Below are 14,263 nucleotides of genomic sequence, written 5' to 3'. Positions count from 1 at the left end.
GAGAGCCACTAAAGTATGAAAAATGACAGTATTATGACTATATGAAAATGGTAAGTGCTTCGAGAATGATTTATTCTATTTATTTATGTATTTATCTATCCTTTGTTGACTGAGTTAGTCCCACTAAGCTAGTAGCATCTTTTCAGGGGAGACCCAAGGTGGTATTTAAACTACTAGGGAAAATTTGGTCTGGGCACTGGAAAACTTCTCCTTCTCTTTTCGATAGGTCTCATGGGATCTTTTAGATCCACTTGAGCTACCACCAACTCAAGCAGATGGGCCTTAGTTCAACATCTCATCCAAATGATGGCACACTCAGAGGTACAACACCCCCTTTATGCTGCACTCCAGTGACAGATCTCTTAAAAAGTAATTGCTTTATTCATCTGAATGTATTTATCATACTTCAGACATTAGTATAGCACAACTTTACTAGGCTGGCTAAGGTTTTGCATGTGTTTATAATTATGGGGTTTGTGTTACCTAGCCTTTTATAGGATGATGGCAGGCCCACATGGTCATTGTTGTATTGTTTGACAGATGACTACATCAAATGTTTTGACTATGGCCTTTTTTCATGTGCAGCAATAATCCAAAACAATGGATTAAGGCATAGAACAGACAACTTCAACCATGAGGAAAATATCATCCTCTTGGCAGCCCATACAGGAAAGATCTGTTTGGTAAAAGAAGGCCCAAACAAGCTGACAGGACAGAATCCTGGAATCATGTTGTCCTAGACATGAATGCAGTGGGTGGCAGGAACCACACATTAACACTACAAGAAGAGAGCAAATGATATGGGCATTAGCAAGGGAGGTAGCATTTCATTGGCTCTACCCAGTACCCTTACTGAGGGAGCTCCAACAGGTATCACATTAACACCAAATGAGGAATATCTCCTCTCCATCCTTGGAGATAACTATGACACAAAAGATGATAGCACTGGAATAATTAGAGATGGTGGGAACACTGGCTTCTAGCACCATCTACAACAGCAGCAGCAACTCTCTGCAGAGGAAGGCAGGTTTTAAAACAATAACATATATTTATGTAGAGAACTGAATGCTGAAAATAAATTATTACATTAAACACATTTCAATTACCATTAGGTTCATAGGTTCATAGGTTCATACTAGGCTATCTACCCTAGGGCATTTATAAGCCTAGCCAGAGTGTGTGTGGCTTTCACCACCCCTTAGGATGAGAATACTATACCCATTAGTTTGCTGTGCCTCTGTCCAGCAGTGATACAGAGATGATTCCCGGGGTAAACCTATGATCTCCCATCCACTCGTCAAGATTTCTCTTGAACAGAGTCAGTGAGGGGCTCTGCCTCACATGGACTGGCATTCTGTTCCATAGTGTAGGGAGTCTCTGGGTGATGAATCTGTCCCTCCAGCATGTCCTATTTATATCCATGTTGAGGTTTAAGTCTCTTGCTCTCGTGGCTCTGGTGGATTTGGATTTTTTGAGGTGGAGCATGTCCATTAATTCCGGGTTGGACATGGCCTTGTATGTCAGGCACAGATCACCCCTGAGCAGACGGTATGCGACTGAATAGAGCTGGAGTTTCTTCAGTCGGGCATTGTATGACATATGTTTGAGCCCCTTTATCCTTTTGGTGAGGAACTTTTGGGGTCATTCCAACTGCTGCAGGTGTCGGGTAAGGTACATTCTGAATGGGGCGTTGTACTCAATCATTGGTCTGATAAGTGAAGAGTACAGGGGTACAATGACCTCTCCTGATCTGGATGTGAATCCCTTCATGATCAGGTGGGCAATGTAGAAGGTCTTCCTAACCACTTTGGCAATGTGAGTGTCAAAAGAGAGGTTACTGTCAACTTGGGTCCCCAGGTCCCTGATAACTTCTTCCGTGTTTAATGGATTACTACCTATGTGGTAATTAGGGGTTACCTTGTTTTTCCCAAAGGGTATGACTATACATTTTTTGGCATTTAGCTTAAGGCCATGGCTCTGGCACCAGTTATCCATTTCTATGAGACCTCTCTGGAGGATGTCTGTGTCTGATGGAGTGTCAATTATGGTGCCCAGTTTGCAGTCATCTGCAAATTTTGTCAGCCACAATCCCCCTATGTTTGCCTGCACTTCAGAAAAATAAATGCCGAACAAGAGGGGGCCCAGGACTGAGCCCTGTGGGACACCGCTCGTGACCGGCTTAGAGTCTGACATGGCACCAGCAACTCTAACCCTGTGTGTTCTGTCCTTGAGCCAGTTTGCAACCCATCTTGTGACATATGGGTTTACATCTAAGCTGGTGAGCTTTTCTATGATGCCCGAGTGGGGTATTGTGTCAACGCTTTTGCTAGGTCAAGGTAGGCTGTGTGAACTGCCTTACCCTCATCAATGGCCTTAGTGACTGTTGAAAAAGTCGACCAAGTTCAAGAGGCAGGATCTGCCCTTGACAAAGCCAAATTGGGTAGGATCCAGTGTCTGTAGGTCCCCAATGTCTTTAATTATGAGTTCCATTATGATCCTCTCCATAGCTTTGCAGACAAGGCTCGTCAAGCTTATGGGGCGGTAATTTCCAGGGTCCGTAGAAGCACCGCCTTTGTGGAGTGGGACCACAGTTGCCGTACGCCATTCTTTGGGTACGTATCCTGTAGTAAGGCTAAGATTAAACAGCAGCCTTATGTGTGGGTTTAGGTCCTCATTGAGTTCGTGTAGCACACAGCCGGGGACACCGCCCGGTCCCATTGATGCTGTGTTTTTTGCTTTAGATAAAGCAGCTCTCACCTGGGCATCTGAGATGTTTGGGAAGCTAGACTCTGGTGGGATAGATATTTCTCCTTTTGTGGGGGAAAGAGGGGGGGAATTTGCTCTGAACCTGTCTGCCAGTATGTTGGCAATGTCTGTGGGTTCAGTGATTTTTTTATCATTTTGGACTAATTCTGAGCATATCTGGGAGTTTCCACCCAGGTTTCTAACATAGCTAAAGAAGGCTTTATGATTGTCTTTTGTGTCATTAGTGATTTTTCTCTCAAAGTTGGCCTTGGATGATTTTATGAGTGATCATAGTTTTTTGCTAGTATTGATCAGAGATGCCTTCCCTTTTAGGGATTTTGCTCTGTCATGTAGTAGCTTTTTGATAAGCAAACCTTCCACATCTGCACAGAATGACAATGGAGGCATTATGAATAGCATGCATCCCCCCTCACCTCATTAATAAGCATACAGAAGTGTATTCCATTTCTTTATTAGTACTTTTTCAAATCATTTTTGCAGGGTCAGCAGTAGAAATAAAGAGTTCTACTATACCTATAACTTTAGAAGGCATCAGCAGCAGCAGAATGACTATTAAAGATTATGATAATGATAACATAGTTATATTTATTAGGCAGCCTGAGGAAAGCGACTCGCAGCCCCCAAGTTTAATGGCAGGATCTCAAACTCCATGACATATTAGTAACACTGCAGGAAGTGATGGTGTATCACAAAGTCAAGCACATGCTGACATTACAGTCACACTTGTACAAGTGGACCACCCAGGCATCTCTACATCAGTATCTCTAAACCCAGTCACACACGTTCAGAATGATGGCAGACATTATAAGTTATCAGATTCCACAGTGACACCTTTACAAAGGGGAGCCAGACACAGGAATTTGTTACAGCTACCCCAGAAAACAAGCCCAGCATTAACTGCTCATCAGCAAATGTGCCCAGGCATTGTTAGAGCTCAGAGAATTGCCACAGAAAGTCAGCTGGAAATTGTCAAAGTCTTTCAGGGTATCAGTGTGGATTCCTATCACTACTTGAAAATGGCACAAACCATGGATAATGCTATAATCACACTGATGAGCAGGATGATGGCACACCAAGCATTAGAGGCCACCTCAATTAGTACATCATTTAGGACTTACTAGACTAAAGCAAGAGTCAGTCTTGGAAGGGGAACAGGATGGGTTACTGTCGAGACACATGGGGACAAATCACATGAGACAGCAAGTGCTTCTCAAGAAAGTACTGTAAATAGTTAGGGTGAATAAGCACAGCAGATATCATGCAAGCCACATCAGCATTCATCTACAGCAAGCACCTCTCATTCGAGATCCTGATCACATTCCTACAGGAATGCTAGATCAGCATCATGATATTACAGCGACTCACCATCCAGCTTTTATGATATCCTCAAATCAAAATCACCTCCTCTGTTACTTAGCCTATCATTAGCAGATGTGTATGACATATTTCACCTTGACCTACTGTGATTTAAGTATGACATTTCTGTTATTTACTTATTTATCTAACATTTGCTGACTGGAACTGTCCAACTAGGACAGAGCCTATTTTCAGTGGAAGCCCAGGGAGAAATGCTCCAGACACATGTCTTTGGAATGTGGGAGGAAACCGGAGCCACATGAACATAGGGAGGACATGCAGACTCTGCACAGAAGGCACCTCAGCCAAGAAGTGAACCAGAGAACCTCTTGGTGTGAGGCGACAATGTTAACTGATGCACCAGTGCCCCCCCAGTTACATAACAATTTGTCTTTCACAAACACATGTCAACTTACAACTCAAAAGGGAATAAGTTGTTTAAAACAAGGGGTGCTTAGGACACTTTTCATCTGTATGTGTTTCACTGCTGTAATGGTACTTCTTAAAACCTCAGGGAACTGTGGAAAGAAACTGTGTGTCATGACATATGATTGCATTCATTAACACCAAAGCTCTGAGTATTACCATTCTTGCAGTTGGTAGTTACCTACAACTTAAAACAACAAATACACTTTTTCATGGAAACAAAGTAATATGAAAATTACAGATTAAAATGAGCATCCTTTCATGTAAACACACACTGCTGTCACTTCCTCCCCCGCACTGCACAGATGATGATATTTTTGTCTCTGAGGTCACAAATTACTGTACATGACAAAATAAAATAAAGTGCTGTGTAGTGCCTCAGCAGACAACATACTTTAAATTAAGAAAAAAATTGCATAATATAAAAAAAATAAGATACGCTTCTATTGAAATGCAATAATTCACTAATTGTCTCACCTGATGACATTCAGTACTTCCATAGTTATGTAAATCACCTCACAAGAATTTACTGTAAAAAACATTAAAATGTGAATATTACTTATATGATGCTTTATATCATGACTTTTACAAACAATAATATGTCACTACTCAGAAATAAAAAAAATAAATAATTATTTAAAGATGAGAAGAAATGTCTGGAGAACAGTGACAGCAAATCAGGTGCCACACAGCATGGCTCACAGATATCAGTGAATGTATCAATTATACTTTATGTATTTTTTACAAGAAAGGAAATACTAACATGAATGTCATGGGCCATAGTTCTGGACCAGAGAGTATTTCTTTACCTGTGCAACCATATGCCATGCATGAGCCTTACACATGTGGTCCCTTACTATTGCTACTGACTGGTCATTGTTGGTCATAGTGAGACTAGAACTTGAAGATGCAGTAACAACATGGGTCACTTCATCACCAGACCAGCGCATGATCATGTACAGAATGTAACATGCAGGAAATATACATCCTGCATGTAGTAGTTGGATCACACTGAAGGGCACCCCAAGAGTAATCCAGGCACTTAAAATGACTCTTCAGGAGGTCAAAGACCCTCTTGATGACAGTATAGGTTTGGGAGAGGGATATGTTGTAGGTGTCTTCTGCAGCCCCATTTTACTTTTTCACTGGTGTCATGATCCATGGCTCCATTAGATATCCAGCCTAACCGAAAGAATAAAAAAATGTGAGATAGAGAGAGAGAAAAGGGGAGAAGACAAAAAAAGGAAAAATTAATTAGCATTCAGCAGTACATTTTACCATGAATAAATACTTAAATACAGTAGAAAAAAATATTTTTCCACTAACAAACAAGATGACTGCATCCTATCATGCAGAAAGCGGTGGTAAAATGAGCTAGTGTGCAAGTTACGGGAGTAATGTGCATTGCCAGGATGATGGGCAGAGAAATTGATGATACATCCCCATGCATCACACTCTACCTGGCACTTGATGGAATGCTAGCCCTTCCTAATGGGGTACTACTCACCCCATGGACCAGAAGGGGACCTAATTGCAATATAGTTGCAATCTATTACACTGAGTGCCTCAGGGGAATGAACCATACCATAAAGGACATGCTTAGTCCTGCCTCACTCGTGAGATGACACCTAGATATACTGATCCACATGTGCCAAGAGTACAGCCAGGAACTGCTGCAGTTTCCTTGAAGCAGAAGCCTGTGAGATCTCAAATATGTTCCCAGTCTGTTTCTGGATGATCCCCATGGCAAGTATCATGAGGGCTATATACATATATATATATATATATATATATATATATATATATATATATATATATATATATATATATATATATATATATATATATATATATATATATATATATATATATATATATTAGTATTCACAGGGTTAGAAAGTTCACACATTCCTTCAGAACCCCTATGGAGGTGATACATACTCACTAAGAACCTTATAATATCTCTGTCCACTCTGAATTTATCAAGTGTTTCCTGATTATCAAAGTTATAGGTCATTATCCCCTGCTTTCTTGGTCAGTGAGCACTACTAGTTGAAAGAAGTTTTGGCTCAGCCAAGACAAGGAAATCACACCTGGAAATAGCAAGGCTAGCAGTAGGTGACAGCATTTTCATGGACTGCAAAGTAGATAGGATTGGCGAGACATTTGCTTAGGCTTATTTGCTGCCTTTGCACATTAGTGTAAGTGGCTTCTATGAATCGTGGCTTAGCCGAGCTTATTTGCAAACAGCTCAGATAGCCTTATTGCATCCATATAATGAATATGAATAGCACCCTTAGAGTACTGTTTATAATGTTAATTATTCAAATAAGTATATTTTTTTATATTTTTGTAAATATTTCAGTAAGCAAGCTATAAGAAATAATTTCTTGTTACCATATAGAACAAGTCCCCTGAACAGAGATGTTTCTGACACTATATTTCTGTGAAAACATGACTGTGAAAATTTAGAGAAAAATTTTCACTCTGGATTTTCTGCATTATAATTTATTTCTGTATTAATGTAAAGACTGCAAATGCACTGACTTCTGTCATTGTAAAGAAGATCATATTTGCTGAACACCATCACTGTTTACTCCTTTTTAATATTATCTGCTTTTCATATCATATTTACATGTTTTTGGCTTATGTTCTTAGCTTAATTTTTTCCAGAAAATGTTCAATAATCGTAGAATGTGTGTATGCTGCTAGTGATGCGACGTTACACAACTTAACAACTTAAATTTTATTGAGGAAAATGCAAATGAGCTACATTTTGCTTTAACCAGCTTATAACATGCAGAGGTCAGAGTAATTCAGCTAAAAATAAATACTGACATAACTTCCATGGCCCATCTAAAAAGCCAGTGCCTCTGATTCAGACACATTAGTTGTATTATAGTAGGCAAATGTGCATAACGACAGGCCGTGTTCAGTGTGTGTGCAATTCAGAGAAACACCAAGAATGAGTGATGGAGACAGAGCAACAGAACTGTTGGAAGCATATGCTAATGGTGATATAATGAAATGGTAATGAGCAACAGTATTCAAATGAGGGGCCCTATATATGCAAATGAAGCAAAACAAGCTGTCAGAGCAATTCAGAAATGTATAAGGCATGTGAAGTGGTGCATCAACACTAGGGGTAATATCCACAGCTAAATCTTCATGTGCATGTAGAGGAATTACAGAAATATACTAGGGCTTGCTGTAGCAGTAGTGAATGTGTATATAGAACAGGCTATTATTGCTAGTCATATACACCATTGCACTTTGAGGTGCAGTGTCACCTGACCATGCCTAACATATTTCAGTCTTCATGACACTGACATTGCAGACTGGTTCTGTGTAGATTGGGTCACCATACATGAGGTGGTAGACACATGTTTGCCTTACCTGCAGGCCTGCAGTTGTTACAGGTTACCCATCAGAGTTTTTAGAAAGCTATGCGTCACTTTCCATATTCTAGCTAGAGGCAGTTTTCAGAAAACAGCAGGGAACACAGTGGAAATATCTCTGTTATGTGATTTGAGAAAACTCCATCAGTTTCTCAGTACCATACTGCAACAAGTGGGGGATTATGTGTGGTTTCCATGTACCCCCTGGAAGAGGAGAGCCAGCAACATGTGAAAGTTCTATGAGATAACCCATTTTCCTGAGGTGCTGTGGTCCACAGACTGTACCCATGTTGAAATGAAGGCCCTTCCCCATGACCTGAGAAAAAGATGCATGAACTATAAAGGCTATCTCTTCTTTAACTGCCAGATAGTTTACAATTCACAAGGTATCATCTGCAATGTGCTTGCAGGCCAACCAGGCAATTACAATGACTCCCACTTATAGCAGACTTGTGACCTTTACCAGCAGTTTTTGAGTGGTGACGTCCACCCAGGGATATCTTATTAATGATGATGGTTATGTCCTGGATCCCTGGCTGATGACACCCATTATAAATTCACAGAGTGTGACAGAACATATATACAACAATGCCTATCAAAAACCCAGGTCATAATGTGTTATATGTTTGAGCTGCTGAAGGCTGCCTGGTGGGCCCTGCAGTATGATCCTGACAGATGTTCAGAAATATTTTGATTGTATACAGCATTACACTATATGATAATTAGGAGGTAATTGCAGCTGGGAGGCCCATGGCAGGATGAACATCTCTCAGCACACCAGGCAATGAAGGGTGAGCCAAATGAGGAATCAGTAGAGAAATGAGCAGTGGGGAATGAACATGCTGCATGGAAGCAGGTGCAGTATGCCATGGCACTGGCAAAGAGGAAATAGGGGGCACACAGCTTATGCATAAGGTGCTGGAGGCTGTACTGGTGTGTGCCTGTGTGTGTGTGTGCTTGTATATTTATTGGGACGCAGCCTCAGCAGTAGGTGCAGCACTGCAGGTTAGTCTAATAGACATGTCCACAGTATGCATGAAAAATGAACACGCATTCTGTATGCACCCCTGCCCATGGGAGCTGCCTCTACCACTAATTTTATATGTAGTACCTTAGCCCTGTCAAGATTAGGTGTGCTGTATGACCATGAGCAGAGTCTATTATCAGATTTGGCACTGCAGTGATTGCAGAGACTACCACATCCCCAGGGACACCCTGTCTTGGTCATAGACACCTCTACACCTGATGTCAATGTGTAAGTACCAGGGCAGCATGACAGAGAACTCAGTTGTCCACGTCCATTATGGTTACTATCTGTGGAGGCAGAGGTACACTGACTGTATGGATCACTCCTACAACATGGCATGCAAGCCTGTTAGGAGCTATCTTTTGCCAGTATGCAATCATTTCTTGTCAAATATGTGACACATATGGAGTATGCTCTCATGGAAGTTAACCTGCATGCCTTCAGTACCTGTGTCATCTTTGCAAAGGCTGAGGTGCTATTAGCCTGTATCTCCATGATGGTCCTGCACATGATTGGGTAGCAACCGTTAGCACAGCCAGATTGGAGAGAGTGATGTGCATGCCTTTAACATGCACTAGTGTGCACACCCATTTTGTCACATCCCCCATGTCATATGGGGCATGTGGCATGACCTGGCTGTGAGTGCCTGCAAAAACTTGTCCTCCATGTGTGGTTTGAGTACTCCCTGACCTTGGCAGCTGTCTACTGCCATCATCATCAGAGATGAATGAGTCTCCAACATCATGTGGTAGAAGTTCCATGGTATTGGTGTCAGATGTCTGTGAAAGCAGAAAAGCACAAAGGCCAGTGTATATAAAACCCATCTTCTCTATCTTACTTCCAGTGTAGATTTAATACTACAGTGGATACCAGCAATACCAGATAATCAATTTTACCTTGTGCAGGTGCCTGTGGATGACATACAAGTTCATAGGTAGGTACTAGTCTATTGGTCCTAGGGCCTATATAAGCCTAGCCAAAAAGGTACCCTGGCTTTTGCCACCCAAGAAAATTATTTTCCTGTGCCGCTGTCGAGCAGAGTCACAGAAGTGATCCCTGGGGTGAATTTCCTGTTTCCCATCCAATCATCAAGATTTTTCTTAAAGAGTGCTAATGAGGAGCTTTGTTTAATATAGATAGGTAGTTTGTTCCAGAGTATGGGAAGTCTCTGGGACAGGAATCTATCCCTCCAGCATGTTCTGTTTATTGTGGTGGCAAGGTTTAGGTCCCTAGAGTGTGTAGCTCGAAGGGATTGGGATTTCTATAAGTGGAGCATGTCCAACAGCTCTGGGTTTGACATAGCTTTGTATGTTAGGCAGAGATCGCCTCTGAGTAGGCGATATGCGACGGAGATAAGCTGGAGTTTTTGAGACGGTAATCCTCTTTGTGAGGTATTTTTGTGGCCTTTCCAGTTGTTGTAGATGTCTTGTGAGGTACATACCAAAACGGGCATTCTACTCTATAACGGGTCTAATGAGTGATGAGTAGAGGGGAACAATTACCTCTTTTTTCCTAGATGAGAAACCTTTTGTGAACAGGTGTGCCATGTAGAAGGATTTCCTGACTACTGTGGTGATGTGATTATCAAAGGAGAGACTACTGTCCACCTGTGTCCCAAGGTCTCTTATCACACTTTTGGTGTTAAGTAGACTACCGCCTATGTGGTAGTTCATGGATACAGAGTTTTTACCAAAAGGGATGACAATGTACTTTTTGGCATTGAGCTTGAGGCCATGGCTTTGACAATAGGCATCTGTCTCAGTGAGGCCCTTTTGTAGGATGTCCACATCATTAGGAGTTTTGATTATGGCTCGTAGTTTGCAGTCATCTGCAAACTTCATTAGCCAAAGACCTTCTGTGTTAGCCTGTACTTCAGAGAAGTAGATACCAAACAGGAGAGGACCCAGGACTGAACCCTGTAGTACTCCACTTGTCACTGGTCTGAAGTCTGATTTGGAGTCTGCTACTTTCACAGTGTGGGTTCTATCAGTAAGCCAGTTGGCAACCCATCTTGTGACATAGGAATTTATACCTAGTTTACTGAGTTTATCTATAATTCTAGAGTGGGGGATGGTATTGAAAGCCTTGGTGAGATCGAGATAGGCTGTGTGAACCACCTTACCCTCATCTACGGCTTTGGTGACTGCTTCAAAGAAGTCTATTAGGTTTAGGAGACATGATCTGCCTTTTACAAACCCAAACTGGGTGGGGTCCAGAGTTTGGAGATTTCCATGATGATACATTCCATGGCCTTGCAGACCAGGTTCATCAGACTAATGAGGCGGTAGTTCCTGGGGTCAATGTTGGATCCCCCTTTGTGGAGTGGGATAACCATCACTGTGTGCCATTCAGTGGGCACAAAGCCTAAGGTGATTGAACATGGTACTTATGTGGCATGCCAGTTTGTTCTGTAGTTCATATAGAACGCAGCCTGGGATGTTGTCAGGTCCCATGGATGCTGTGTTCTTGGCTTTGGAGAGTGTGGTTTTTACCTGTGCAGCCGTGATTACAGGAACTTTGCATTCTTCCGGTATAGAGATGGGCCCTTTAGGGGGTAAGAGGGGGGTAAAGTTAGCACTGAACCTATCTGCCAGGATGTTGGCAATATCAGTTGGTTTTGTATATTTAGTGCCATTGTGCTGTAACTCAGAGCAGATCTGAGTGTTGCCATTGAGATTCTTGACATAACTATAGAATGCTTTGTGATTGTCTTTAGAAACAATGGCAATTTTGTTTTCATAACTGGCTTTGGAGGATTTTATGAGGGATCTCGGCTTCTTACTGAGGCTAACCAGGAAGTTCCTCCAGTCATGGGATTTTACTCTTTTTTTGCAGCAGTTTCTTTCTTCTGTTGTAGAGTTTGTTTATGGCAAGGGGCCACCAGATTGGCTTCCTGTTTTTGGAGGATAGCATCTTGGTTCTGTTAGGGATAGCACAATCCATGCACTCGTGTAAGTGCTTTTAAAGTGCATTTGTGTAGGATTCAGCAGTCGTACCTCTATTGTCCGTCTGCATGGGTGTCATGAAGTTTGCCACTTCTGTCTTATGAAGCGTGAAGTTGAAGTGAAGTGAGGGTGAAATATCCCTAATGTACCTATAGTATCTGCACTACACATCAGCGGGATGTTTGGTAATACATGGAGCAATCAAAATTAATCATGCCATAATACAGGCATAGCAATATCCAGCTGGAGCATCTCCAACTGATACTGCAGCTTGGTTCTGAGGTCCAACACCACACTGTGTGACTAAGGTCCAGCACCACACCATTGGACAGTGAGGAGTATGTTCCTCCTGTCAGAGATGATAGGAACCCCTCTGTCTATACCAAAGGTGGCTTGACTGACAGGACCACTCCCTTCAGCCTACATTCCTTTGCAAGGTGGACAGTATGTTCTTCTACATAACAGATAATGCCAGCGGTGTTGCATCTGACCTTCCCATAGTTGCAGTCCTGGTTATCTACTACCTTGATGTCAACAGTATGATAGATCCTGCTAAGTACACTCATGATAGAGTCAGTCAGCAGTCTCCTGCCTGAGGAGCTGTGAGCCATAGAGACAGAAGCATGCAGGAACACCTCATTCTCTGCAAAAGAAAACTTTTTCTTACTAGTCTATCCCCTTGCAGATACACTACTGTGTGGATAAAAATGCACCATGCAAGTATGCCACGACTGACTGCTCATGTGCCTCCTCTCCTCTGTGTACAGTATAATCTAGTCCCTGTGCACTTCTTTATAACTGTTAATAGCACACCTGTGTTTTATAACAGTAACCACTAACAGGCGCACACACAACAGTACAAACAGCCTTCCCCCCCTTACCTCAAATATACAAACAAGTGAGCCATGCCAGCAACCAGTTTGATAATAGCCCCCACCTCAAATGTCACGGTGCATTTGTGTCTGCATTCTGAAATATGTGCCCTTCCATTAGAACATCACAGGGTAAAACCCACCTTGGCCACATTCAACAGACACAGTCCCCCACATGCACATTAGCACATAGGGTGCAGCTGTAGTGGCATCATCTAAGGGTGACAGTACAAATTTGCCATTATATACAGTTATGTGTTTTGTAGCAAAAAGCTGTACACATGTATATGTGTGGCTCTTTCCCTCACAAGGTAGTGTTGGCTCATTTCCTTATAGAGCTGCACTTCACAATTGCTTTAATGCTTGCCTGCTATTAACCTTCTTAACCTTTTTGTATACTGTCTCTGAGCTTTACTGGCTACTATTTCCTTGTCAAAGCACTTCACAGGCACTTCATATTTCAGGACAGCAAGTATTTCTATACAGAACCATTTATGTACATCTACATACAAATAATCCTATGAAAAGTTATCCCCATTCCTTCAGCAAGAAGTATTTTAGTTTTCCATAGTGTTTATTACCTTCAACAAGTGTAGCTGCTTGCCAGAATGTAGTTCTTTTGACTTCTTTCCTAGAGCAATTATTCTATCTGCAGCCTCTGGGCAGTATACCATGCTATTTGAGGCAACTGAGCACAAATAATATACTGATGAGATCTCATCTTATATACATCTCTAAATCCCTCATTTTTTGTGTCTTACCAAGGAACATGATATGGGTGTACATGGTCTTGTGCACATTCCTGAGCACCAACAGGGTGCAATGTGCATGAACGGCCATGATCATGTCAAACAGTGGTTCTATGTACTTCCCGCCTCTCACTTACTAGAAATGCAGTTGCTACACAGCTGCTGCAGACTGCCTGACAGTTCTCACATCTGAAAATGACAGTAACTACAAGACGCCAGCCATACATCCCTGCTATGACCCAGACTTACACCATGGTTTCTGAGGGCAGTGGTAAATTTCAGGGGTCACCAGTGGTGCTCATAGGAGATACAAACTTTCCTGTATATCCTCCATCAAGACCACCATGACCATTTGCTAGGGGAGAATTATGAGGGTCACCTGTATAAGGTGGATGCCTGGCACAGTCTTCCCAGACAAGTCACTGATGTCACTGGTATTCCACAAACTGGCGAGCAGTACAGGTGTTATAGGCTGAGGTCACAAAGCCAGATCCTGGTATGTACTGTAGGTATAATGTTTATGTTAGACTCCTATCATTGCAGTTTGTGGTATACTGTGCTTCTGCATCTTTGTGTTTCATCCACAGTACAGGAAGCCATAGAAAGAGAATGCCCAATTGCACAGGAGAAGGCTGGACTTACACCTGTTTTACATAGTACAGGTTTATGTAACCTCACACCTCTCAAGTATCTCCAGTGTTGAAGACCATCCATGATTTTTCAT

This window comes from Protopterus annectens, chromosome 1.part1 (assembly GCF_019279795.1).
Source record: "Protopterus annectens isolate FY-2018-M chromosome 1.part1, PAN1.0, whole genome shotgun sequence".
In the NCBI taxonomy this organism is placed as follows: domain Eukaryota; kingdom Metazoa; phylum Chordata; order Ceratodontiformes; family Protopteridae; genus Protopterus; species Protopterus annectens.
The sequence above is the reverse complement of the archived record's forward strand: the minus strand, read 5'-3'. Positions refer to the sequence as shown.